The following is a 26345-nucleotide window of genomic DNA, read 5'->3' as shown; positions in this document are numbered from 1 at the left end:
AGTAAAACAGTTTGAATACAATAATTTTTTTTCTGATTTTAAGAAAAAAGGAGATACTGTCCCTCACTGAAACCTTCATTAGTATGCAATGATTTATCATTTTGATGTGATCAAAAACACTTGGGGATATCACCACTGTCTTCAAAAAGACTAGAGAGAAGTTATAGCAAAATACCCTTGAAAAATCCATATTTGTGTTAGATTGTATGCTTACATATAGATATTAGCATGGGTAATTATATTCAAGAGCACCTGATTTACAAACAGTTCATATTTTTAGAACACAATATGTCTCTGTAAGCTTTGCTTTGACACTTGGTTTGGATGAATCCAGACAAACCTCAAGGTGAATAATCGTAACATTCTGCTGCCCTCCAGCCCTTCCACAGAGGCTACAAAACTCTCTTTGGTTTCTTCTGAACCACTTTTGCTACTTCCATCAAATTAGGACCTAGATGTCCCATCCAGTATTCAAACCACTTAATAAGACATTCAATGCTCTGTTATTTAACTGACCTTTAAAAGTTATCAAAACTTATTTTAAATGTCAAATATGGAACAGCATGCCTCAATGGCCTTGAATTGGTCAACTTCTGTGGACATCAAAACACAGGTCTCAAACATGACCTTCTCACGTGTACCATTTCCTCCTCTATAGAAAGAGTATCCAGTCTCAGATGCTTTACTTCAGTGACACAGACACTGTCAAAAAGCTGTAAAGTGTTACCTTATTTGCAGGTAAGTTGTTGTACTCTTCTATACACACATGTATTTCTGATTTTGGGAAAGTCTTAGCCACTTAGGGTATGAGACATCATTTTAGGAAAAAAAGTATTTTACTGGTTTCTGAATTTTATCACTTTAATATTAATCTGAGAAACAAATATTTGAAGAAATATAAAGCAGAGAACTTCAGCTCTGCAGGTATATTTGGATTGTTTGTAATTCTGACTTGTACGTGATGGACAATTTTCCAGAAAACCAAATATTACACAGGACATGAGTAAGACATGGAAAATGCAAACTCACGACAACTTAATTTTAGGTCAGGAGTCTCCAGAATACAAAGAAACAGAAGCACCTAAAACCAGGTAAAACAAGAAACATGGCAATCACCTACAGGAGTTTGTCAACTACTTCCATTGTGCAGCATGCAGAGACCCCACGTGAGAACAACATCTTGTGTTTATGTAGTGCTTAAAGGAATTCCTCCTGCAAAGACCTTGCAAACAGGAGAGGGAAACAGGGCTTAGTGCAGGCACCAAGCACAGTGATGAGTGGAGACTGAGATCTTTAAGATTTTTACAAAGGGATAAAATCTCATTAAATAAGAGAACTGACACAGGAGAAGGTCTATAGGTATGTAGAAGCTCTCAGCAAGCTTAGAAGGAAGCAGAAGGAACCTCTCCATGTAACTTTTTCATAGCTGTGATTCATAACATGAGATGATTGATGTCCAATGTTATTTCATGCATTAGAAGTAACTGAGATGAGTCAAAATTTTCCATTTAAATCTATGATGGAAAAGTGGGTTTATCTGCTTAGCAGCAAAATGATTTTTGTCTTTATAAACATCAAGATTCCTTTAGCTTCTGTTGCTACATAGCCAAGTAGTTTTCTGTTCATTAAAAACAACCTTCAGTCAAATTTTCCTCAGGAAAAGCATATAGATAGCCAAAGAACATATAAACTGAATTATCTTATAAAAACTTATCCCACAAGAAAAATTTTTGCTGTCATTGAATTCTATCAAAGATTGGACAAGTTTTTGTTTCACTAGCTTCTAGATTCATTAGGCTTCAATTTTGAGTTTTCGGTTCTAAAGAACTATTATCACAAAATCTTTAATTGTTGAAATAGTTATTTGCAGTGTTTGATAAGTAACATATTTTGTAGAGCTTGTCTCACAAGAAAATAAACCTTTCACTGCAGATGACGCTTTGAAGAATATTTACACTGAATGTCCTTTGACAATAGATTTCTTTACTGTAGAGCTTTACTTGTTTTCACAAGACAAGGTTTAATTCTAAACTGACATGTTTTAAGATTATGATTCAGCAGAGACTAAATGATACATGGACGTTTGATTAATCCTTTGGCATTTTCAGCAGTGGAATACAAAAAGAAGACAGACTCGCTGTATCAGGCAGTTAAATTGGTCACAGATTGAAGACTGAAAATTATTTTAATGCTCAATTAGTTTTCTGTGATTTCACCAATGTCACTGAGAAAAAAAATAAACTTTATCTTTGATAATTTATAAATTAATATTACAGTTCATCTTTCTTACTGGAACTTGACAGGAATGCAAGAGACTTATTAATGCACCTGGGTGTTCAATTCAACTCATAAATCAAAACTTCTGAAAAAATTCTGACCTCTGCTACAAGTGTGTATTGTCTATTTGCAGTAGCAGTAGGACAAAATAATGGTGAAAGTTAACAACCTTTATGAAGCTCAAGTCTTGTGCAGGAGTGGGGAAAATGTTCAACACAACCCACATTCTGACCAAGCTTTTGTCCACTCTTGCTCAGTGTCTGAGGGTTGAGCAAATAAAGTAAGATACAACACACATAAAATCAACCATCTGTCTTTTTGCCCCTATCAGATATATGGATATACATATACTTACAATGATCTTAATTTTTTTTTGTACCTACACTCAATTACAAGGAAGTTTATACCTTTGTAAATATCAAACATAAATATCACTATCAGTTCCAAAAAAAAAAAGTTTAAAATTTATATCTAGCAACAAGCTACAGGTACATCTCCCAATTTAATAAAATGAATTCTGTATCCATGCAGTTTTGCATCTAGCTACATACATAAAAAAAAAAATAATGGACTTCTTACCAACTGATTCAGTTTTCCTTCTTGTTAGGATTACAATTGTGAAAAGTACTCATACACAATCAATTCAGTTTCAACTGTGTGGACTCCTTCGTTCAACACTCAAATTCATTTTTGGATCACAGATTTCAAGACCTAAAGAAAAATCACCTTGAGCTAAAATCACCAGGTTTCTTGACAACTTGGGGGAGAAAAAAAACACAAAACAAGAAAATACACAGCAAAACAAAAAACCCAAAACAATTTCTATACCCATACAAAAAAAACTGCAGTTGATTCCAGTGAAATCAAAAGCACAACAAGCAAAACCAGGGCTAAGGATGACTCAATGCTTTTTCATCAACCCTAACTGGATGAAAACAGTTGGAATTAAAACTCAATGGTTTTGGCAAACACTTGCAATGCAGAACATTGCACCTGCCATCACAAATGTATGAAACATATAAACATGTTGCTTAAATACATTAAAAGCTTGGTTATTTTTCTTCCTATTCTTTCAACATCAGCATTCTGAAATTCCATGGAAGAGGCCTCATTTGTGAACAGACAGGAAAGAGATCTGAGGGTCCTGGTCAATAGCAAAGTTGAGTTTAATTCAGTGGTACGTCCTGGAAGCCAAAAGGTTCCTGGAGTGCATCAAGCACAGCATCAACAGCTGTTTGAGGGATGTGACTGTCCCACTCTGCTCTGCACTGCTCTGGACCCACCTCGAGCACTGTCTGCTGGTTTAACTACCTCAATACTTACAGGTATTATATATATATATATATATATATATATATATAATAAGAAGGACATCAAGGTATTAGAATATGTCTAGAGGAGGGGACCAGGATGGTGAAAGGCCTTGAGGGCAAGACTTCATAAGTCTTGCCTTGTAAGAGCAGCTGAGGTCACTTGGTTTGTTCAGCTTAGAGAAGATGCAGATGTCAACCAGTCAAACAGAATCACAGAATTCATTTTATGCTTCAATGAGACCATTTCTCTTGTTGCTACCTCTGAAAGAGGTAAAAAAAAACCCAAAAGATATTTTAAGACACACAAAAATGAGTATTCATCCCTGTCTTAGCAGGGAAGTTATGTAGCACTTAGTCTGTGGCTTATCCAAATCTGTCATGTTAATCACAAAATTTAGATAATGCAGTGTTTTTAATTACTGATGCATAACTTTAAGAGGCCAATAGAATTTGAAACTGAAAGGCAAATATGTCATCTTTAAAAATATCTTCAGGTTGCAGAAGCAATTCTAAGTCCAACCATCACTTGTCAAACTAATATAAACAAAACTAATGTCAAACAAAATAGGGCATTTCTTAAGCCTTTGGGACTCAAAGGAAAGTGCATAGATGGTTTAGCAAAGGCACAGAGGGAGGAAGGGACATGATAAATGAGGGAAGTGGAACAGAACTGGGCTTCCAGCACATGGCTGGGGTAAGGAATGTGAAAGGCAATTTTCCTATCTTTTCTAGGTAACTTTGAGCAAGAGGGATCTTCCAGTAGTAAGGAAAAAAACCCAAACAAAACCTCAATCAAACCAAGAAAAAAACCCACCAAAACAAGAGTTACAGGTTGTCATTCCAAATACAAATATTTGTACATTCTGAATGTACTGGAATTCAGAGAAAAGCAAACACTGTATATATTCAAAGAAATATATACAGTGTTTGTGAGTACACCAGAAATTACAAGGGGGTTTAGGAGTTTAAGTAATATTCAGTATAGAATTTAACATTCCATTTTTAGGAAAACTCAAGTTTTAAGCTGGGAGGAATATAACTTTCACTTTTTTTTCCTGTATAAAAATCACATATGTTTCCAAATGAACTATCACCTCCCATTCAAGCCTAAGTCACTTCAGTAACCATATTTCCATGGTAAAAGAGACGTTAATGAAAGCAGCCCTAGATTTTTTCCCACAACAAGAAGCATAAGAGAATATAATTAAAATTTTATGGTTACATTTGGATTTGCTGCCAAATTCAAGTAAGTCCAGATACACAAACAGGAAAAGATTTTATGTTATTTTTACTGGCAAAATCCCAGCAACCTGTCCACGACTGCTCATACAGCTGCATACTTCCTGCTACAGACTCCTCACTGCAGATACCTAATTCCTTTTTTTTTTTTGTTACAACACCGACCATACCGAAAATTCAACTGGAAACAATTTCAACACAAGCTGCATCATTATGCTTGAGGACATTATGCATGCCATACCACAGACTGGTAAATAAACATCACATTGAAATATTTTCCAGTATAACCAGGGGGGTTTTTTACTTAGTATAAAGATACTATTATAATTTTTATTTTATTTTTAAACCTTAATAGCATGGTAATTAAATTTCTCTTGACTTTAGAACACATGAACATCCTCATGGTTAGATTTGTCTAAACAGAGTGCACAAAATAAAACCTAACACAAAATTTGACAGAACGCAAAACAGAAAAAAAAAAATTGTGCCATACCAAGTAAAAAAATGCCTAACCTAATTAGTTAAAAAATAATTGAAACTATTTATTTAATAAAGATGACATTAACAATAAAAAAGCTCTTTGCTCAACTACGCTTCATTGGCAATACAAAATTTGAGCTTAAAGCAATTAATTATAGAACAGCTCCATTGTCCCAAAGCTGGAAGAAGCTACTTTTCCCGTGAACATAAAAATCCCTAACTGTAAACTTCTGGCTAAAATAGCCTGTATAAAACCGGATGAGGTTTCCCAAAAAATGAGTGCAGTCACGTCACCTCCTTTCAAAACCCACTCAAATTTTGCCTGAGCCAAATCGCAGGTCATTTCAGGCTCCAAAAACAGCAACCAAGCAAATGTAGCTTTATATCCAAGGATCTCTAAACTAGCAAAATATTGAATAAGACTAGGAAGCAATATCCAGCATTTGTGAATGAAGATTTTTCTGGTTATTATATCAGTTATAAGAAAATGAGTGATGCAGTAAAACTGAAACCAAAATAATAGTAAAAAGTCACCTTCTACTCTCCTACAGAGACAAAATTATTGAGCATTCGGTTACTTTGGCACTAGCTCTCAACCTGACTTCCCAGTAAAATGAAGAACTGGCTTCAGAGAATTGGTATTACCACATACAAGTTAAGAGAGACCTTACTGCAGGCCTTCAGTATATATAAGGGAGACTTATATGGAAGATCAGAGAAGCTTTATACCAAGACGTGTAGTGACCGGACATGGCTTGAAACTGAAACCATGGTTTGATTGGATATAAGGAAGAAGTTCTTTATGATGAAGCTAATGGAAGAGGTTGTCCAGGGGTGTTGTGGATGCCCCAGCACTGAAGTGATGAAATTCAGGCTGGATGGGGCTTTGAGCAATCTGATCTTCTGAAAGATGTCCCTGTCCATGTCACAGAGGCTGGAAACAAGTGATGTTCAAGATTCCCTTCCAACCCAAACCATTCAATGATTCTAAGCTACATCTACATACATTTTTGAATATATTAAAAGAAAGACTAGTTGATGCTTCCACTAAAAATTTGAAGCTGTTATAGATGTTGGCTTGAGATTTAATACTGGCAAAACAGCTAAATATTGATAAAACAGCTACTAGCATGAAGCAAAGAAAAGCCTTATCAGTTATTTATTGTTTTTCTGCACTGCTATGAGAAATTCCATAAGCACATAACAGAACCTATCCAGATGAAAGTTAACAGCACATGGCCTTTTCACTTTTCAGGGCTAAAAGAAAGCTGTAGAATGCTGCAGCTATGCAGCACATGCACTGCACTAGTCCATGGATACCATTCAGTTTAATCACCTTGCAAAGTTTTTGGGTTTTTTTCAGTGCCTAGGAAAATCAAAAAGAAGTCTCTCTCTAAGTATAACTGACAAAGCCTTATAAAACTGGAATGTTACAGATTCAACCTCTTTTTTAGTAGAACTAGGAAGAATACCAGTTTCTCAGAGGCAGGTAATAGATCCAGTTGCAGCCAGTCAAGAAAAAATTGCCCCAAAGCTGAGAAACAGAACAGGAGACAGAAGAGGACATGGAAAGGGTTAAGAGAATTTGCTAGGCTGCCACAAGATGATGTAAGGAACTGAACTTTACCCCAAGAGATGCCTTCAGCTAAAATAGCCAATTATTACGATAAAGAGGCAAGGAAAATAACCAGTAAGTAAAAATTGGAATGATTTACAGAAAAGCAGAACTTCCATTCAGAAATAAATTTAAGTATGTCACCATCGGCTTGGGGCAAGGGGAACAGGAAAAATAAAAAATAAAATAATGACCTGCAAGGCAACTAACTCATGAAGTAGGCAAATCGAAGAACCCTCAGTTCATGTACTTTTTTTAATTTTAAATAGAAAAATATAGTAAACATTTCCATTTCAGCAGGAGGAAAGTGTCAAATATATTTATCAACACAATAATAAAAATTCAGTACTGCTGAAATCTATAGGAATGTCCTGCTTCCATTGAATAACATTTTTATTAAATATTAATAAAACAATATATAACGACACAGTTCAAATGCTGGACAATAAAAAAAAAAGGAACAGTACTTATCATCTCTTTCCAAGATTCATGTTGTTTTTATTCTTACCTTAAAAAAAATAAAAGATCTTCACACATAGATTAAAAAAAAAATAGTCAATGTGCCAAGACCCAGGAAGTGCTTTGTCTTTCCTCCTGATACTGGTATCAAAAACATGGAGTTTTTTTCATAATGTACCACATATAGAAAGGAAATTAGGTATGATGTTCAGAAAGAAAAATGATAGGATTTCTTGGCCTTTTTCAAGTCCAGAATATCTGCTAGTACTGTCAGTGAGAAAGACACCCTTTCCTTGAAATGAAGAGGTTTTTGCTACCTATGTTTAGGCACAGAAGTCACAATTAAATGTCAGTATCTGCCAAATAAAGTGCAGTACAGACTACAGTAGCTGCTTTGATGAAAACTTCGTACTATTACTGTTTCCTGGCCAGAGTAAAACCTTCATCCTGAAAAAGTAGCATTTAAAGCTACAGCTCTGCTTTCTAAAAGAAAGAACTTTAGTATTATACACAATCAATTAATTTTAGTATTTATGTTCCTCCAAGCTTTAACATCTTTCCTTAATTCCTCTCTTTACTGGCACATTTCCATTCATAGATGATATATATCCAAATTGTTGAGTATCCCAGGCATTCATCCTGCACCATTTTCTACCTGGGCTTCTCTAATCTGTTTCAACCATGATAATATTTTGCCTGGTTATCTAGGTCAACCTATGTACATCTATGGCAAAGGAGTAAATCTGTATATTCACATATTTTTTTTTTCTTCTAATACAATTTCAGATATCTGTCCATCTTTTTATTTGCTAAGATGGCCCCCTTTAGATGTGCTTCCTGGCTGCCAATTCGTTATTCTGATTTTTTAAAATCCTCTCACTTCTACACTGCCCACTGTTGTCACCAAATGTTAAGATTTGCTTTTCCCCATCTATGGCTTTTTTTGTTGTTGACTGCTGTACTTACACTGTTGTTGAAACCTACGAATATTAAAAGGGTTCCTTCATCTCACATGAGTCACATTCATCACTTAAACTAAAAGAAAAAGCATAAAAGAAAACTGAAATTCAGAAAGTAAATCTAAGAGCTTTCCATCTAGACATGTGTCATCATTGTTCCCTTCAACAGGTCTTTGTAGTTTGAAGACACAGATATAATTCTCAAACTGTGCAATCTTTGCTTTGAGCTAGACCACTCACTTTCTATCAAGACTATTAGAGAAAATGCATTTAATCTCTCTATATTTAAAAAAAAATAAAATCACTCAGTAAGTCTTCAAAGGTTACCACTATAATCAAACTTACAAGAAAAGATCAAAAACAGCAGGGTAAGCATCTTTAAATTTAGGCAGGTACAGTTCTAGCTCTACAGAGAGCCGAAGTCTAATGTCTGCCATGGGTACTTTGAAAGGCACCAGCCTTTAGTTTGGCTTTGTGTTACTTCAGTATATGCTGAGCAGGACTGTGATCTAAATTATGAAATGGAAATTTCAAAGGATCAAATCTCAAAGCATATGCCTAGATTTAACACACATGTTTATTTCTGATAACATCAACTCACAGGATATAAGAAATTTAGTCACTGGCTATAACTTGTTTACTGCATACAAGATGCTGGTGGTAGGTGTATGACACCTTTCCTCTATGTGAACATTTAAAATAAATGTGAAAAATACACAAACGTAAGTTGTGCAAAGAAATTCAGTTCTGTACAGACACATTGTATTCAAAAATATTGCATGCATGTATTGTAATTATGTATTTGATACTTTTCACCACACACTTTAATAAAAAACAGCTTAACATTTTTATTTAGCAAAACTGGTTTTGCTGCACACAGTTTTGGGCATACTTTACTACAGAGACTGTTACTTTCAATTGCATTAATTTGATTTTTAACAGGTATGACATGTATCTTAGCAAGAAGGAAGTTCCATTTAAAGGCCTGTGAAATCAATCCGAAGCAGCATTGCCAGCATGTCAGTGGAGGTGATTCTTCCCCTTTACTCCACTCTCATGAGATCCCACCTGAAATACCAGGATACTGCAAGTCAGTTCTGGGATGCTCAGCACAAGGAAGACATTGACCTGTTGGAATGAACCCAGAGGAGGGCCAAGAAGATTATTAGAAGGATAGAAGACAACTCCTTTTAAGGAAAGGCTGGGAGAACTGGGATTTTTCAGCCTGGAGAAGGGTTTGGGGTAATCTAATTGTGGCCTTCCAGTGCCTGAAGGGAGCCCATGAAGAAGATGGAGAGGGACTTTTCCCAAGAGTATGTAACAACAGGACAACAGGGAATGGGTTCAAACTGACAGAGTGTAGGTTTACATTAGATATTAGGATGAAATTCTTTATTGTGAGGGTGGTGAGGCACTGGAACAGGTTGCCAAGAGAAGTTTTAGATACTCCAGCCCTGGAAGTGTTCAAGGCCAGGCTGCATGGGGCTCTGTGTAACCTGCTCTAATGGAAGGAGTCCTTGTCCATGGCAGGGGGGTTGGAACAGATGATCTTTAAGATTCCTTCCAACCCTAACCATTTCATAAATCTGTGATTTTATAAATCAAGTGAAAAAGGTACAGTATTCAAAACTGCAGATATCTAAACAGTTTCACAAAAAATACTGGGCTTACTAATTCTGAGGAAAAAAACACTCTTCATGGCTTTGTGGAGCACCCAAGAAATAAAGTGAAATCTCTGAGTATTTAAGCCACAAATACTGAAAAAAAGTAATTCTACTTGGTGCAACAACTCATCAGAGAAACAACTGTGATATAAAGGCAAAATGCCGTGGAAATTGCTCTAGGGAACAGTGACCACAGCATGAGCTCTTTTACAATCCATTCAAGAAACTATACAGCACAAAGGAGAAATGAGTTGGGAGAAAGATACTTTCTAAAACAGGTAGTTAGAAAAAGGAATTTGAAAGACAGAAGTTGTATTTTGGAAAAAGCATTCATCTAGAAAATTAAAAGTTCACTTGGAGGAAAGAGGTAAAGTGGCACTTTTCTTTTTAATCTGGTTATATGCTTACTCATAATTTCCTAGCAACTGTAGGTGAATTTCTCTTATATATCTAAGAGAATAGTTAAGAAGAGTCTTAAATTATTTGGATGCATAAGTCTGACTTAAGCCCAGAAAGCTTTGTGCTGTTACTTATCTATGTCAATTTTAGAGGCTAAATCATGGTCTTTTTGAATATTATAACCTGCATATCAGCATTTGATGGTGTATCAAATCTAAATTATAGCCGACAGAAGGGATCCATAAATGCCACAGGAGAAAGGATTACTTGTTATCATTCTGAACAAAGAAAAGAAGTGATCTTTTCAAGACAGCAGTGTACACCCCCTTAGAGCTACAGAGAAGCAGCAGTGATATTAACTAGTTATTCACTGATGTTCTCATGGATGTTAGACTTTCCATAGCACCTGTCAAATATTTGTGTTCTCCTAAATTCTCAAATGTTCAATTCAAGAAGAAATACATATCATTTAAAAGGCAAGTTTCTAGAAAAAAATATTCAAGGAACAAAATTTAAAACGTTTGTTGCCACATTCCCAAGCCATCATACTTCACCCTCCCCTTAACAAGCCTCTACCAAAGGCTGTGTATGCAAATGAGACAAACAGCCACTTCATTTCTAAAGGAAATCCCTTAGCACAAGTCAGGGTACAGCAGATTATATAGCAAGGGGAAGTCTGGAAGCCACATGTAACCACATTTGGAAGGTCTCATGTGGATTTATAATTCTTCTAATAGTAAGATTTCATGGTCATACATCAGGATGATGAATAATACCAGGTGTTCCAGAAGAAGGAAACATTCTAAACCAAAGTTTATTAAAGTTCAGTATTCAGAAATTGGGAGCACTTCATGTAACACCTGCCCCCTTCCATGAAGAACTTGGAGAGGCTGCCACAAACCCTCATAGTGTATCCTAGGGTCACCTCCAGTGAAGCACCAGAATTACTTTCAGATAATCTCTTCCTGCCTCAGGACCTTCTTCCAGACCTACACCTGAAGCACAGCCTAGAAACAAATTCACAGAGCCATCAGACAAGCTTCCTGGATCTCACTGATTTCCCCAAAGATACTAAGGAGGAACTAGATCAAATTTGTGTCTATAGCTACTAATTTTTGCCAGCTGGGCAAAAAGGAAATTGAAGGATAAAGATACATATACTCTGCCTAGAGGACACGAACTTTTTTAAATATTTGCTACAGAACCAGTAAAACATGGAAGTTGACACCTGAAGAAGTCAGAGCAGTCCCTTTCCACTCATCACTGCCCAGCTTGCTCTAACATGAAAATAATCTCAGAAATGCCAAAATTTTAGGTGAGATACTTGTACAAGTAACTTAATTTGATTCAGCAGAATAAAAACCAGATGTGACAGGCTATGTATACTGCCCTATTGCCAGCCCTGAGATTAGGGGAATTCAGATCTGTCATACCACCTGTACCTGACAGGAGGAAAAGACACAAGCTTTTCCCAGCTGCGAGATAAGAGGAAAGTAATGACTTGTAATTCCACCATGCAAGATAGGCAACTAAGCCCTGAATTCAGGTACCACCATGACCTCCTGAGTACAGCTGTAGAGACCCCAGCTCTCCCAACATTCTTGTTCTCTTCTCACACTGCTGTCACTCAGTAGATGCTTAGCTACTTAAGAAAGGAAAAACTGAAAAACTTCTTACACTGCAGGACACCCAGGCTTGATTTCAAACCAAGCACAACCATCCCACTTCTGGTGTTGCTATGTCAGCTCTCTCCTGGCTATGACTGGGACAGATTATCAAGTGAAGCAGCATTGTCATGAACAAAGAGAGCACACAACTGTTCATTTCAAGTGTCCACTCCAGGGTGAAGGAGGAAACTTGAGTGTCTCAAGCCACTTATTCAGTTCAGTCTAGAAATAAACACAATAAGGATGATGCATTACCAAGTTGCTTCAAATTATTTTCCTCTCTAGGTCTCCTATTCAGTGTATATTTCACAGTCTGCAAGCCAAACATTGCAAATACTGTCTCTAAAACACCTGCTCACTTTTCCTTAAGCACCTCAGACATTGTTTAAACCTATTCTCCTGGTCATGAGCAGGAAAAGGATCAGACTCATGTGGGAAGTTATTGACCTGGAGAAATATAGACTTGAGGACTAAATAGGAACTCTAGCTGGTTTGAATGCATAACATGGGCAGGACCTGGCCAAAACTTCTAAGTGTCCATGCTAGGAACACATGCTGCTTAAGCATCCTTCAGCAATAAAAGGTGAAGGATGGAACACCAAGTACGGAAGACACTTGAGAAGGCACTCATGCCTCTCATTGTCTCCAAGTTTTATACTTGGCTTGTCCAGAACTGTGTGCTGTGAGCTAGTAACCACTTGCATGCTGAGCAATGGCAGGACGCTGCTCAAAGCTTTACTCTTTCCAGTCTGTCAAGACAGGGTTTCTTTGGTTGTCATCTCCTTCCTGCCATCAAAGGTTGGCTACAAAAAAAAACACGTCCTGTCACTGGACTTCCATAAAAATTACACAAGAAGCACTAGAAGTTGCAGGCTGAATGGTGGTTGGTGCACGTTTTGCAGCTGGGAAGAATACACTTTTCCAGCAGGTTTTTGTCATTTGGGTGCCAAGCATAGCAGGACTTGTCTCTTGAAAAGAAGCGCTTTTTTTTTCCTTCTGCCTTTGTCCCGCTTGATTCTGAATCACTAAGAGGCCTGTAATCCAAAATTCTGCATCATCCAGGCCAGCAAGAGGAAAACAATTAAGCTAAGACTTGTCCATGGTTGGTAGACTACTTTCTCTTTAGAGCTGTGCAACTCACTGGAACTCATCCCACAGGGAGTGGGAAAAAGCTTTGGGAAAAAATGTAAGGAAGAAGATCCTTACTCACAAAAAGGAAGCACCACCATGCATTGGAAGGTCTTGTAGCAGCACAGACTGTATCAATACTGGCTCGGTGCTGTCCCCTTATTTTGCATAGGATTGTGATTACCCATGGCTTCATCATCACCAGGCCAATATAACAGCCAGCTGTGCTCTCTGGGCAACATGTTTCCTTTCACCACTATTTTAACCAGATATTTCACATTGGCTTTAAGAGACAATGTACACAGATACCTTGGAATGCACTTCTCCACAGCATATGGTGCAATGTAGTACTCAGAAGAAGAAAGAAAATAAGTAGAAAATTAATTGGATTGCTGGAAAATATAGCCAGCACCTTGCATGCTTAAAAATGCTTAGCCATCTAGATGAGCCTACAGGAAGATGTCATAGCTTGGGATGTAGGCTTGAGCATCTACAGGATATAATGGTGTACACATAGGAGCTTGGTGCTACAATCAAGCTCAATTTCCCACAAATAAACTCAGATTCATTATTTTAGAGTGGCATCTAACAGTTCTCGGTGCAGGAAAACGAATCCCGACTTTTATGAACAACCATGCGTAGAATTCTATGTCTTAACCACAGTCACAGCACTCCATTTTATCTAAATAGAATTTATGCCCACTGGACATAGTAACTAGAGTTACTGAAATCTGAATAAGAAGCAAACATTCCTTCTGCATGAATCATGCTGCTGAAACAGCAGATTGAAATTGACTGCATTTCAAATTATTGCAGAGAGGAATGAAAAGTTTAGCTCTCTGTTATAGGTGAGGGCACAGCTTCTCTCTAACTCACTACTCCAAAAAATGAAGTGTTGAATGTGCCTTCTTTCTTTCAGCTTCTTTACTTCAGTTATTCAATTCAGTTATCCAAACTGTCCCCAATGCTTATATACAAAAGCTGCAATTACCTTCTGTGGGCCAGTAATGAGAAAAAAGGGAAAACACATCCCATTCTACAACAAAATGGCAGATTTTACAACCTTACACAGAATGGAAAGCTCTCCTGTTGATGCTTTCTTGTTCCAGAAATTATGCACTAAACAGTGAATACATTCTATTATAATATTAAAACTAATTTATTTCCTTTGGAACATGAAAGATGATTCTTTCTAATCAGGAACTCAGCACCAAAATAGAGTGGGCCTTCAAAATAAACAAGAAATAATCAGGCTTTGCTACTATTTGATGTAGTTGTCTATCCAAGCATAAATTATTCAAGTCTGTATATTGTATACATTTTCAGCACAGTTGGCATATGGGTATTCAAGTAACAAAAATGTGATTTTTTTTTTCTTTTGTTTGGATATTTCTTTTTCATTTTGAGACTGTTTTTATTAGGTCTTTCACTATTTTTCTCACTCATGATAGATCTCATAGCTATGTGAAAGGGATGTTTTCTTCTACGGGTACCAAAGGTTTTGGTATGACAGGCAGGGTGGAGATAGAGTTTTTCAATTGCATATTCACTTCCCACTGCTCTCAGAATGATACTTCTCTATTAGAGACAGGGATTCCTAGCTGCCATCAGCCAAGATGAACTTGCCTCATCCAATTGCCTGTGTTAGCCTTTATATGCAACTCCAAAGCTTCACTTGCTTCCCAGAAACACTTCCACTTAAATCATTAAGATTTTCCTGGCTTTATCCTCACATGCAATTTTTTATTTCTCCTCCCTTTTTTGCAGAACTGTAATAAAATAGGCAAATCTTCTATTAATTTTCAGATGCATTGCAAAAGAAAAATCAGTGTAAAGTGAAATGACAGAATTCCAGTTTATTACTATTAGGAAATGAGAACCACAGCATTCAATAACATTGCAATTACTAGACTAAAGAGACTCCTCATCTATTGCAAAATGAAAAGGAACATTTTTTTCTTGCTTAACCTACCCTTTATTTCTTCTGGCAGCACTGGTTTTATTAACTAATCAATACAAATTTTAATGACTGATGCAGAATGAAACATAACTGGTTTCAAGTACCAACTGCTATGTCTGTCCATATGCATTACAGCATTACTTTCACTTTAAACAATTAATCAGCTGCAAAACGGGCAGAAACAAATGAAATCCTCATTCAGAGAGGATTGTTTCTTCAGCTATCTACTACACAAAAATTGTATCTACATTTCTACTTCTAATAATGCCATAGCCAACCCTATTCTATACCAGGGTAAATAGAGAATTCAGCTGTAGCACTCATCTTTTAAATCAGAAATACTGGCAGTAGTACCTTCTTTCATAACAAATGATGAAACTTCTCTAATTCAGTATTACATAGTAAATTATTGAAATAGATAAAAAAATAGAACAGGTGAAAAACATTGAGGTACACATTTACTATATATGTTAATCCCTTTTATTTATTAGTGGTTTCTGACAAAAACTTCCTCACCAAAATGGTCATTTTCTTTAAATAGTGTTTGTTTTTTCCAGGAATTTAAATTTTACAAAGAAAGTTCCATGGAATTTACATTATTTTTTTTTAAATCACCCTTATAACTTTACATGAATTCAATTACTATTAAAATTCTGGGGACTGGATGACGATATGCAATTAGATTTAATTCAATATAATTAGACTGAGTCAACAGCTACCACATTTCCAACCTGACACAAGTCAGATTTTCATTTTTTTTACCTTGATATGTGTCAGCAATAACAGTTTCATTAAGATCAGTATAGTTAATTATTCCTTTGCCTGACTGAAGCAGCAACATTACTGGGAAAAGTCTGTAGACACGAGGGTAACAGGCTGCATATGAAAATCTGACGGATCATTGCACTGACATACAGTAACTGCTTTAAGGGTGAAAAATAATTTGCTTTGCTTTGCTTTATGCGTGCTTAGCACATAGTCCACGTCCTGTTCTGATGCTGGACTTAAAACCCAATTATGAACAAAAAAAGGTACATATATTAGACCCCAGTTCTGGCCTATCTGTGCATTTCCCATTCACTCTGGAATACAACTGCGTACCATAAATGAAAGATTTGGTATTTTCCATCATATTGATTTCAACATATGTGGGCCAGGAAGATATATAGTGCCATTTTTCACAGAGGTGAGTAATAAAAAATGATCATATACATAACACAGCAATGGCAACCTAAAGATGAGGCAATCCTATGATGTTTTAAGAAAAATACTTTAGGTTACATATCACATAGTTAATCAGTTTCATGCAAGATAATCACCCTCAATCAGAGTAAGCAAGCAGAATTTAAAACACTTTTTAAATGTGGCTTACTTTTAATTTGTTTTGATCATATTTATAGCCATAAAATACAAAAAAATATGTCTTTTTTAATTCTCTCTCCTGAAATACTTAGACTGAAATCACTGGAAAAAATACGCATCTTTTTTCTTGTAACATGATAATGGATTTATTATGTTGCTTCATTATCTATGCAGAAGTGTCTTTTAAGCTGACATTTCTATGCATAAAACCTAAATTATGGACCAAATGTCAACCAAAAAAGACTCTCAGTTGTGTCTCCTGCTGTCTCTCCCAGCTCAGTCTCTTTTTACAAATACAGCAATACAAACACTCCATAGAAATAAAAAAAGGGAGGAAAAATGATGTATAGAGACTCCACAGGCAACCAACAACCCAGCAACTCTCTCCAAAAGTATGGATGACCATTCTGAGGATAAGTAAATGTGAAGCTGTGTCAGAAATGACACTCAATTGGTCACTACAAAGTAAATCAGCCCCTTCAGATTTCTCACAGGCATTGCACACAGACACCACAGAAAAATTGCATTGAAATTGTGGAAGCAGCTCAGTTGCTACTCTGTGGCCTAAAGAAAAAGGATTGCATTTGCCAGACACCCAGGAAAATCTCCTACGCATACCAGCATGCTCTGTTTGCATGTAATCAGAGTATACTGAAGAAGCTACAAACTTATATTTAGGCATCACTCAGGAAAAGTAGTGATGGAGGGAATAGAAGCATGCAGACAGCTCGATGTAGGGAAAATGTATCCAGAATACATGCCAAAATCTGCTAAATTTTTTAAAGGTAATTTGCAAAAGATGGCAGGAAAGAATAATCAGGAATTATCTTTTATACACTTTTCTAGCTCCTCCACCGCTTTGACTGCCTGTCTAAATTTAATCAGTTTTTGTGGTTTGCCCTACCAAATTAAAGATCAGCTGCTACTAGCTCAAATCCCAGATTCCATGCTCTGTACCATTTCTGTTCTGGCTGGGATGGAAATGAGTATACTACAGTCTTCCACGCATGTTTTCAGTAGATCTGAACCTTGAACAGGGATTTCACAAGCTCCCCTCTTAAGTTGATCTCTTTCAACAATAAACAGCCCATCAAAGAAGTGAAAATTTCACATGCAAAGGTGACATCCTGATGTCTTTATAGTCAATTGCAAAATTCAGACAAGCAAAATCTTTGACCTCTTCAATCAAGATCCTAATACTAATATTATTATCACCCTCAGCAAATTTTCAGATGTCATTTCCTATCACCTTACTTTGAAATCTGCATTTTCTTCATAATCTGGATCAGTATAAATGACGTGCGTTGGCACAAGGAAGAAGAACGGTTGACCAGCTCTCAGAAGCCCTAAAGGAAGTCTCATCACATTAACAGGCTGATACTGATCCAGTCATATGTATCTCACTAAAATGCTACAAAAACCTAGGGTTACACACCCATTCATCACATGAAACATGTACCTTTTCTCACCAGTTTCTGAAGAAAGCCTCTTGACCAAAAAATTCACTTACTAACTTCACTCTCCCAGTCAAAAGGAAGCCTTGAACTCTTGTTCCAACTGTTCAAAAGATAACAATATTTAACCACATTTTCATGCCAGAATTTTATTTTTTTTTTGGAAGGGGTGAAAGCATTTAACCAGATGGAGTGGAAGACAAGGTGTATGTGATGGCATAGAATACACTTCACAGTCTTCCAAGAGACTCTGAGTAAGCAACCTGGATATATTGAGAGCAGTTGAATATTCTCTTAGGTGATTTCTTCATTCACACTCTTTATAAGAGACTAATATGTTTGAAATAGGAGAGCTAGCACCCCTAGAAGATTTTCTCATATTTTCTTCATTACACTCTGCTCATCAGTACTTGGCGTTTTGTGCAGACTGTCCACCTTCAAGCACAGAATGTACCCATGCAAGAGGAAGGGACTGCTAGGCTGGTTCTACAGTGGGTACCCATAAATTAAACCTAGAAATGCAATTTACAAATGAAAATACCTTTCTCTGATTCGAACCTTGGTTTGGATTCCCCCTCAAACTACTCACTCTTGTAGGCTGTGGTCCTGACTGCCACAGGATTGCATCTTGACTACGTCTTTACTCTGTTCCTGTGGATGAGATTCAACTTCAGTCCTCTGCTGCTTCAGACCTGCTCCATTTTTTATGGAAGGACAACTGAGTACACTGAGGCCAAAAAGAATCCTATGGCAACCTCCAGCTAGATCCCTGGTGCTGATTATGGCAGTCAGGAGAGCAGACATAACCCACATTAGAAGACAATGGTCTGGTTTTGGTATTGAAATTTATTTTCCATTTCAATCACTGATCATTCAATTTATAATACATTTTCAGAGAATATATACAGTAATTATTTATATCCCAATTAAAACAGCTTCAACTCCAAATGAAATATCAAAATTCTGCTTAACTCAGTGGTGTGACTTATTAATCAATGTTGATTGTATTGACTGCCAAAAGGGGAAACACAAAAGATTAGAATGGCAACAGTATGTATTTTATATTGTCCACACATTCCTATATTTTTAACCTATATATGGACAATTGAAGAGCTATCTATCTATGAAACAAGGAAAATATGAATAATTGATACATTTTATACACCAAATAGTTTCTACATGCATGCTGCTTATTTCTCATTTCGAGCTAGGTTAAATTTTCTTTCCTTGGAAATCTTACATTTATGCCTGCAGTTCACCCACCTCTTGTCAAAGCAAGGTTTAGCTCAATAGTTAGATACCCTGGAGACTTAATGTTAACTGTCAAAAACTTGAATAATCCAAATTTTGTATAATTAATTTCCTAGACATACAGAATGTCTGTGTCATATAATTTTGTTCGTACACTTCTATAAAGGAGATACAATATTGCATATAAAGTGCTTCAAAATAAAACTCCAATATCACATTTCCCTACTCCAAAACACCATGATTCAAGAACTTTCCTGAGAATAAATATTAAATCAACTTTGTTTTCATGTAAGCTGCAATAACAAATACTTAAGAGCGTACAATAGCTTGAATTCATTTCATGGTTACAAGACAGTAAAGTTCTGCCTAATGTCTCATTCCTGGACTGTTGGAATTTGGTGCTATTTACTAGTTGATAGATTTACCAATTTGAAGTTTCATGTTTCTACCTTACTCAAGCACTAGACCTCATCTGGAATACTGCATCCACTCTTGGTGTTCCAAATAACTGAATGAAGCTTCCTCCAGAGCCTGTCAAAGCAGGAAAGAGCTGGAGGACCCACCCTGTTGAAAGCTGAGAGAGCTGGACCTGTTCACCTGAAGATGAGGCAGCCTTAGCAGGGACCTAACACCAGCCTGTCTGTGACTATGAGGAGCTCTTCCAAAAAGATGGAGCCAGGTCTTCACAGGCACACATGGCACAAAAATGAGAGAAAATACTCATGAGTTGAAACTGGGAGGCTATGATTCAACATAAAGAAGAAAAAGTGCTATCAGAATAACTTGGTATTGGGTATGATGGTTCAGAGAAGTTGCAGAATCGCTTTCCTTGGAGCTTTTCCAGGCAGAATTGAATAAACCCCTAAACAACAGGGTCTAAATTCTATGTTGACTCTATTTTGACCAACAGTCAAAACTGTTGGTCAAACATGTCAACATGGTCCCTTCCATCTACTGTGATTAAGTGTAATCATGAGTATTACAAAAAGTAACAGGAAATTAAACTTTCAGATTGAGCTTAATACAACCTAGGACATATCACTGAAGATTTTTTAAAAAGGAGGTGGAATATTACCACCCTTGGACAACACAATAAAGAGATTTCTGTGGGCATAGACTATTTTTCTGATTTACTGAAAAAAAAAAATTAAATTCAGACTGTAAAGGATACAGAGAAGGACACAAGAGGTATCTGGTGGAATAGAGATATACTCACATGAAAATAAATCCGAAGAGTAAATTCAGGCTGACTAAATAAATACTCAGCAGATGTATGATTTCTCTTTGACCAAGAAGTAAAACAAGGAAAGTTATCAGATAATTTCTATTTACATAGGTATAAATTGACCATGTACAAATCTATTTGCACACTTACAAACTTCTCATTACATGTATGTAAACTTCTCTATATCCCTTCCTGATTTACTTGCAGAGTTGATAGCTGGTGACAAGCATCAAAGCCAACAACAGAAGTTTCTTTAGGGGAAACAGAAGGCGGGGGGAGAAATAAAAATATTTAAAAAGGGGAAAGGTAACTAGAAAAGCAAGAGGACATAATGAAAAGAGGAAAGGGAAAGCTCCAGTGGCTAGTCAAGAAGAGAACCTCCAGGGTTTCCCCATTAAGCATCCTTCCAGCCTATCAGGTGATGCACCATACTACTTTTCCCACAGAAACCACATAAATTTTCCCATGATCTAGTCAAATTCCCTAGTGCCTGTCCTCCCTTATGATGCCATTAGCCCTGAATGAAGTAGTTTTTGATCAGAGGCTGGTGTTGCAAACTAACTGGCTGTTAAATTTTGCATATATTATTGGGGAACGCTGGGCAAATACTTATCTTCCTCCTAAAGCAAGCTAAAAGCTGCAAAAAAACAATCCATGAAAAGGTTGGTGAAGTGGATTGACTCTTACAGTAATATCAACCACCTCCCTGACATAACAGTAGTACCACAACATGGAGGTACAAGGCCATGAGAATAACAGTACGGGACCAAGAGCATGAGGACAGGAAGGCAACACTGCCCTAGAAGCCTTGCTGAAAGGTGACAGAGCTGCAATGGAAAGGCAGCTGCAAATGGAAGGCACTGTGCAGCACCACTTCTTTTATGAATAAGTTCAGGCTCAACTCTTCTCATATCTTGTGTGCACACAAGATTGGGATCCTTCAGGGCTGCCAATTTCTCTTGTGCAATGGACATCATCTTTTCAAAATACTCCTTAGACCAGGTCTTCACCTCTCTTGCAGGTTAAAAGAGCATGGAAACAAAAGTTATGGTCAATGAACATGACAGTAGAGGCTCATACATGCTCAGACTAAACCAGAATTTATTCACACTCAAGTTTGAATAAAGCCTCAAGACAAACAGGCATCCATTCTAGAATCTTGAACAGAAATTAACTCCAAGACAGAGCATCTCAGAGCAGAAGTTAAATGAAGAGATATAGAATCCATCAACTTCAACTCCAAAACTGAGGAAATAGGAACAAATAAAAGACATACTGTAAGCAGTCATCTTCTTACAGGCACTTCTGAGCTACCTTCACTGAAAAGAATTTCATTTTCTTAAACAAAAATAGTTTACAGTTATGCAAGATATTTAAAACAAACCACCCTGATAGCTGCTACATATCGTAAACAAATTTCAACAAGGTATCATGATTTGTGAATGACCAATGTTAACATCATATTGAAAAATATCATTAAAAATAAATTACTGGAAAGTAAGAACAAGTATTTGCTCTTGTTTTAATCCATATCTCACAACAAGAAATAAGTAATTTCTTTAGTTACTGGTTTAAAACCATGACATTCCTATTACCTCTCCATCTCATAATCAACATCATACATTAAATTAATGCTAATTAATTCAAGTAAACATCTGCTTGAAGGTTGTGTAACAAAAGTTTTCACTCACTTATCCCCAAAAAGGCATGTCTAAATTACGTATCACCTCATCCACCTTGACCAGGTAAGAATGCATGAACAGTAAGATCTAACCAAACCAAAGACCTGTTCAGAATCCAATGCCTTTCCCATAGATGCCCAACAGCAAATGCATAAGGAAAAGTGAGGAAGTGCAATGCAAACATGTGAATGGTACGTTCTTCAAATGCTCTGAAGCCTCCAGAATATTTGGTGGTTAGGGACATTCTCATTCAGAAGCATTATGTCTCTGCTTTCTAGCCTTTGATATGTTTGGTTGGGGCTTTTTTATCTAGGAATTTGTCTAAATCTTTTTCTTGAACTCATGTTAACTTTTTGCATTGATCAACTTCTTTGGCAGAAAGTTATACTGTATTGTACATATATATATATATATATATATACACATCTGCATATATATATATAGTACAAAAATTAAGAAGTATGGAGAAGTGTTGGTACATCCTCAGGAAAGGCCAAAGCTGGCCTCAAAACACTGAAACATTAGTTTTGAGCAGTAGTCAAGCACTATTCCACTGTAATCTTTTAGCTGCTTGAAGATGAAGCTATAGATAAGCAGCACAAATAAACTTTTTAATTTGTTATTAAAGTTGTAACAATAAATTCAACACTAGTATAGTCTAACCCTATGCACGCACTGACATTCAAAACACATTCATTACACGAGTTACATTGAGTAAGGAAAAAATTCTTCAGTCACGTATGATCATCCTAATTTAAAATCTTAAAACCAGAAGGAGAAAATGAAAGGTGATTTCATCAAGTAATGTTAGCTCTAAAATGCCTTACTCATCTATCAGTTTTAATAAACGCAATAACCTTAAGTGATTCAGCAATGCAACATTCTCTGCCTATTTATCTGGAAATCATTATTGAAGTCTTGAAGCATGACAAATACGTTTTATCATAGAATAGCCTAATGTTCTGTCTTTACACGAGAGCTATCTTTAATTTAACTCAACAGATGTATTATGTACTTTCTACTTAATTGCAGAAACTTAAAAAAATCTTTTCTAACTTTTGAAGAGACTGGAAAGCTCTGATGAATACTCATTCCTTTTAATCTGAATTTATATGGAAAGTTCATGTAAACAGCATGCTTATAGGACACAGCATATGATCCTCAACAAATGTGGCCCAGAACTCTTTTGTAAAAGGGAAAAAGCCTCACTCCTGTCATGCACTAAGCTCTCTCAGCTAAATGGTTCAGCTGAGTACGCTGCAAGCCACAAGTACTTTCTCCTGCAGTTTGAACACACATACCCTAAGTAGCCTTAAATTTGCTAGTCTGAATAGTGATGAATATAAAACAACAGTAGTACATGCACTCTGGTAAATATGTGTTTAATTTACCAAGTTGGAGATGATTAGAGTACATCCTAACTCTTTTATCATTTTTCATTGGTTACAGTTGATCATTCACAAGAGGATTTGATTACTTTCGAAGCTACATTTAGCCTACTAAGCATCAGTTGAATACTAAGAAACTAGCTACTGCAACTACATTTAGGTACCATCAGGATTCATATAATTGTCAGGACAGGTAAACTTAAATTTGATACGTATTTTCAGTATACAAGTAGTATTTTTACCAGCAACCTCTATGGGGCTATTTCAGGTAGTGAAATGAAGAACTGGAAATTATTTTCCACTTCACATGCTTTTTAGAAAGTATATCCTTTTTATAACATTTTTATAACTCTTTTCAATGTTTTATCAAGAAATTATAAAATACATGTGCCACTTAATCATAGTGTTATCTTTTCACAGAAATAAATTCTAATAGGAACAACTACTCTAAATGAAGCATGTACTGACTTCCAACAGTGAAGACACTATTTTGCTTTTGTTTTCAAACTGCTCTGGGCGCAGGAAGATGCTGGTGAACTGAAGATACACAACAGCTTACAAATTACTGCTCACATTTAGCTGTGTAGACCAAGCTTCATTTGTGGAAAAGCAATTTAATGGAAAACTAAACACTACTGTTTTCAAAACTAACATTTAAAAGTCAGATTCAAAACATTTTGGTGTATTACACATTCACACAGACTTGCAAAAGAATCTGAAGCTGAGACCAGTGCTTTGGGTGGGTTTAACTACAGTGCTGTGTTTGCATCAAGTTGGTCACCAAAAAGTATAATGGCATGTTTTTCTCTTTTTTGGAATTCTGAACTGACAACGAGATTTTTGTTAAAAAGACAGCTATTTCAATATTTATATGAAGAAACTGGCACCAGTGGTACATAAACATGACTGCCTGCAGCTTTTCTCTGGAGCCATGACATGTTTATTCCCAATGTTTTGGATCACATCTTTGCCATGACAATGAAAAAGAGGTGTTAAAATATATAAAAGTATAAAATATATTATTTGCATCATTCATGGTAGAAAATTCTGTACAGTTGAGACATAGCTATTTTACACAAATAACAATGCAACTTAAGTGTTTGAAGGGATGGAATTGCCTTCCAAGACTGTTCTGGTGTTATGACAGAGAACAAGCTGCCATCTCTTTCTGAACAAAGTAGGTGTTCCTGGTACAAAACATATTATGAGCTGAGGCCACTGATATAGAAATGTTTTGGACATGAGAGAAAATTTAGAGACACTCAGCAACAAGATAACTATAGAAGATACAGGGATGCTGCTGTGGAACTAGGTGTGTGGGGACTGAGAAGTAGGCTAAGACATTTGGGTAGGACATTTGAAAAACCTTAATGTGAAATACCTTCCTTTTTGTGTTCTTGAGTTCTCATCAGAGCTACAGGCCTTAGTGAGCTTGCAAATTAAATCCTGAATAACTGCCACAAAACTATTTTTCTGTCACAGAAAACAAAATGTCAAGGAACTAAAGCTGACAATGTTGAAAGACAAATGTTTAAAATTCCTCAGTTTCTGTGTCAGCACTTGTTCTGTGCTGTTTGTGACAAGGAATCTCAACAGCTTTTGCATCAAAAAAGCACATTCATGCATTTTCATATGTCAAAAGGTCTCCACAGTCCACCTCACTACTTCTTTTTCAAAGATCAGCTTGTATTAAATATTTGTCTACACTTAAATTTTCACGTTGTTTAACAGTGGGTTTAGACCTCCTCAGAGCACTTAAAAACATAAACTGCTGTGGGCTCGGGGTAGATATTCAAAGATGAATATGCATGTTGTGCATTACGAGTAATACCTGCTTTTTTCTATAAGAGTGATAAGCATGAATGATTACTGATTGCTATTACGTTCCATTTCATATCAAAACTCAGACATTTTAGATGAGTCAACGCAACTGTACCTTTGCTGGCAACTACCTTCCTCATGCCCTGGGCTACCAACCGGGAAGCTGCCGGCCGGGATGTCCACACCGCTTTGCCACCGTAAACACAATTATACAAAATTCTGGCCACCCACCCGCTCCCGGGACGGGACGGGACGCGCCCGCCCTCCGGCTGCCGCCTGATCCGGGCAGTCCGACACCGGCCCGGCGGCGGTGCCCGAGGAGGGCGCGCCCCAGCGTCGCCCACCTGTTTGGCCCCCACGGGGCAGCTCCCCCGGCGCCCTCCGGAGCTCCGGGGTCCCACCGACCGCGGGGAGCTGGCACGGCCCGCGGAGCCCCGGCCGCCGCTCTCCGGCCGGCACCCACGACTCGGCCGCGGCGCCGCAGGACGCGGGGGTCGCGGAAGATCCCCCGGACCCACAGACGCATCGCCCGCCCGGCAGGGCAAGCGCTCGGGGAGCTGCTCTGCCACTCTCGCTCCCGCGAAGTAAAACTTGCCGCGGGCGGCCGTGTCCTCCCTCCCCCGCCACCTTGCCAGCCCTCACACGGTCCAACTTCCCGAAACCTTCCCGAAGGTCCCAAAAATACCGGCCCGGCAGGTCGAGCACAACGTCCGGCTGGCGGGACCGGCCAGCCCGGCACTCGCCTCCCGCCGCAGCCGGGCGGGGCGGAGCGGAGGGGCAGCGGCCGGTGCCACTCACCTTCCCGCTCCTCCGCCTTATCTCTTCGCTCGCGGGCTGCAACTTCCAGCGCTTCCCCCAACTGCCATCTTCCACCGGAGCCGGGGGGGAACGAGCGGCGCGGCGCGGCGAGGAAAAGTTGCGGCGTCGGCGATTAGGTGCCGATTAGGTGCGGACTGGGTGCCGATTAGGTGCCGATTAGGTGGCCATCGCGCCGGCGGGGCG

At 37.5% G+C, this 26345-nt stretch overlaps 1 protein-coding gene across 2 annotated transcripts in view; it reads right to left on the bottom strand.

The window, feature by feature from the left end:
• The window catches only part of HDAC9 (histone deacetylase 9), a 457012-nt gene extending 430673 nt beyond the window's left edge, over window positions 1-26339 (bottom strand). For both annotated transcript variants that reach the window (XM_015618303.1, XM_015618309.1), the window contains exon 1: window positions 26142-26339. The gene's annotated coding sequence lies outside the window, so the exon portion shown is untranslated. The remainder of the gene's footprint in view (window positions 1-26141) is intronic.
• Between the last annotated feature and the right edge of the window lie 6 nt (window positions 26340-26345).

Source organism: Parus major, chromosome 2, assembly GCF_001522545.3.
Source record: "Parus major isolate Abel chromosome 2, Parus_major1.1, whole genome shotgun sequence".
NCBI classification, from domain to species: Eukaryota; Metazoa; Chordata; class Aves; order Passeriformes; family Paridae; genus Parus; species Parus major.
Note: the sequence above shows the minus strand (reverse complement) of the source record. Positions and strands in the feature narration are given on the sequence as shown.